The following is a 3,412-nucleotide window of genomic DNA, read 5'->3' as shown; positions in this document are numbered from 1 at the left end:
TTCTATTTTTAATTTTTTGAGGAATCTTCATACTAGTTTCCAGAGTGGCTGCACCAGTCTGCATTCCTACCAATAGGGCAAGAGTGTTCCCCTTTCTCCATATCCTTGCCACCAACTGTTGTTGCCTCAGTTGTTCATTTTAGCCATTCTGAAAGGTGTGAGGTGGCATCTCATTGTGGTTTTGATTAGTATTTCCCTGATGATGAGTGATGTTGAGCATTTTTTCATGTGTCTGTTAGCTATGTGGATGTCTTCTTGGGAAAAGTAGCTATTCCTATCTTTTGACCTTTTCTTCACTGGATTATTTGTTTTTTGGGTGTTAAGTTTGGTAAGTCCTTTATATTTTTGGATACTAGCCCTCTATCTGATATGTCATTTGCAAATATCTTCTCCCATTTTGTCTGGTGCCTTTTAGTTTTGCTGATTGTTTACTTTTCTGTGCAGAAGATTTTTATCTTATTGAGGTCCCAATAATTGATGTTTACTTTTGTTTCCTTTGTTTCCAGACTTATGTCAAGTAAGAAATTGCTGCAGTCAAGGTCAAAGAAGTTGTTGCCTGTTTTTTTCTCTACGATTTTGGTGGCTTCCTGCTTACATTTGGGTCTTTTAGCCATCTTGGTTTATTTCTGTGTAATGTGTAAGAAAGTGGTCCAGGTTCATTCTTCTACATGTTGCTGTCCAGTTTTCCCATTTGCTGAAAAGACTTTTTTTTTCCCATTAGATATTCTTTCCTGCTTTGTCAAAGATGAGTTGGCCATATCTTTGTGGGTCCATTTCTGGGTTTTCTATTTTGTTCCATTGATCAATGTGTCTGCTTTTGGGCTAGTACCATACTGTCTTGGTGATTACAGCTTTGTAATACAGCTTAAAGTCTGGAATTGTGATGCCTGTAGCTTTGGTTTTCTTCTTCAGGATTGTTTTGGTTACTTGGGGGTCTTTTATGGTTTCATGCAAACTTTAAGATTATTTGTTCTTCTCTGTGAAGAATGCTGGTGTTATTTTGATAGGGATTTCGTTGAATATGTAGATTGTTTTGGGTAGTATCGACACTTTAACAATATTTGTTCTTCCAATCCATGAGCATGGAATGTTTTTCCATTTTTTTGTGTGTGTCTTTTTCCATTTCTTTCAGGATATACATTTTTCACCTCTTTGGTTAGGTTTATTCCTAGGCATTTTATGGGTTTTGGTACAATTGTAAATGGGGCTAATTCCTTGATCTCTCTTTCTGCTGCTTCATTATTGGTGTATAGAAATGCAACTGAGTTCTATACATTGATTTCTGTACTTTGCTGAATTCATGGATCAGTTCTAGCAGTTTTTTGGTGAATTGTTTTGGGTGTTCCACATAGAGTATCACGTCATCTACTAAGAGTGAAAGTTTGATTTCCTCCTTGCTGATTTGGATGCCTTTTATTACTTTGTGTTGTCTGATTGCTAACACTTGGAAAGTTCTCACTCTGCATTATAAAAAGGACAGCCATATTTCAGCTCTTACAGAAATGAAATAAGATGGAAAATTCTAACAAACTGTTTAAACTAATTTCTTAAAGAGGCTTCTTTCATTGCCAGAGATCTTAAATAACCCCTTGGTCAGTTATCCAGAAACAATTATTCTTCATGTAACTGATGAACTTGACTTCTACTTTGGGAAGAGAACCACCTTTTTCTATATTTGCTTGCACTTTTGTTTTAATGTCTTCTACAGAATTAGGTCCTTTCAGTGTTTTGGGAGTCTTTTCCTGTTTTTTGAAAGATTCTTGACCTTTTGATCTTGATGTTGGTGGTTTTGAGTCTTTTCTATTCTGGTTTGATTTCTGGGCATTTTTTGGCTGGAGAATCTCATATAGATTTCTTTACTGAAGCTTTTTCTTAGGCTCCTTCATCATCAAAATAATCATTATCATCATCGTTGTCATCATCATCATCTTCATCGGCAACAAATTTTACTTTCTTCTGTGGAATGTTGTTACCACTTCCAAGGGCAGAACGCTTTCCAGATACACTAAGGAGCTTCACATACTCTTCTTCTTTATCTTCTGACTCTGCATCTTCCTCCACAGCTACTACGCACTGACCACTAATATGCACAGGCCCTGAACCACATTTCAATCATAAGACCACAGGCGGTGTTATTTCAAAGCCCCCAAGGAAAACCGTTGGCTGTAAGGTCATTTCAAAGTTGCCACTGTGACTTTAATTGGACTGCCTTCATAATTCATTGCTTCTGCTTCAACAGTGTGCAATTTATCCTCTGCACCAGCCCCTAAACTAACTGTTCTTAAAGATAACTGGTGTTTGTTTTCATCATTGTCCACCTTAAAGTGATAATTTTTGTCAGCTTTTAGTCCACAACTGAAAAGATAGTTCTGGGGCCTCAGGGGGCTCATGTCCATGCCTATCGAATCTTCCATGGGGTGATGGCATGCACTTAGGTGGGAGAGAAGGCGGATGGAGAGAAACGACTACTGTTCCACAGAACAGCCATGCAGGGTAGAAATATTTTTAAAGTATAGATTTACAAATAAAAGTCTATAAAAACGTAAAGGACAAAATTGTAGGACCATTTGCAATGAAATGGTCCAAACAGCTAAAATAAAAACTGCCACACTCCTTTGATCAGAATCACCCACATGAGGTTCCTTTCTAAAGCTGAAACAATTTAAAAACGGGTAGCAAAAGGTCTGTGCATCTAGTTGTAACAGGACCAGGGGCAAGTACGCAGCTCACTGCTAGTACACTCTCTGAATTAAAAATTAAAATAGAAGATACTTTATAATTAAATAATTTGTCTAGAACAAGCAGAAAAGTTCATCCAAAGGTCAAACACCCAAGAATTGCCAACTCTAATGTAACACGTGAACTTTATCAAATAGGGACTTGGCCTTCAGACAAGACAACCAGCAGTAGCTGAATTACTCCCAACACTTTCAGTCAGGATAGAGCCGAGTTTCTCCACCTCAGCACTGCTGACGGGATGGGGTAGACACAGTAGATAACTGCCACTGTGAGCTCTCCTAGTGCTTTACAATATCCCTGGTCTCTACGTACTAGGTGCCAGGAACACAATCCCAACAACCACCCTCAAAACTATGACAACCAAGATGTGTCCAGACACTGAACAAACGTCCTGAGCGGGGAAAAAATTGCCTCCCCGGAAACTGGCTGGGACTGTGACTTGCTCTTATGGGCAGTAGTCACCGTTTTACCGTGGCTCCTATAAGGGCTCCTGTATTGTATTTCAGTCGAGAATGTCTTAAATTTTGATCATTCTAGGATGTTTGTTTCTGCTCATCACTGTGTACCCCTTGAGGAACTTCGATCATTTGGCACCACCTGTACTATTACTTACTAATACTCCTTGAAGCTATTTTTTTTCCCTTTGCACATATGTGGATCCATTCTAGGCGCT

At 38.6% G+C, this 3,412-nt stretch overlaps 1 pseudogene; it reads right to left on the bottom strand.

Annotated features, from left to right (window-relative positions):
- Window positions 1-1,562: 1,562 nt before the first annotated feature.
- On the bottom strand, window positions 1,563-2,414 carry LOC144231289 (nucleophosmin pseudogene; annotated as a pseudogene).
- Between the last annotated feature and the right edge of the window lie 998 nt (window positions 2,415-3,412).

Source organism: Crocuta crocuta, unplaced genomic scaffold (genome assembly GCF_008692635.1).
Source record: "Crocuta crocuta isolate KB4526 unplaced genomic scaffold, BGI_CrCroc_1.0 scaffold184, whole genome shotgun sequence".
NCBI lineage: Eukaryota > Metazoa > Chordata > Mammalia > Carnivora > Hyaenidae > Crocuta > Crocuta crocuta.
This window is presented reverse-complemented; position numbering and strand designations above follow the sequence as displayed.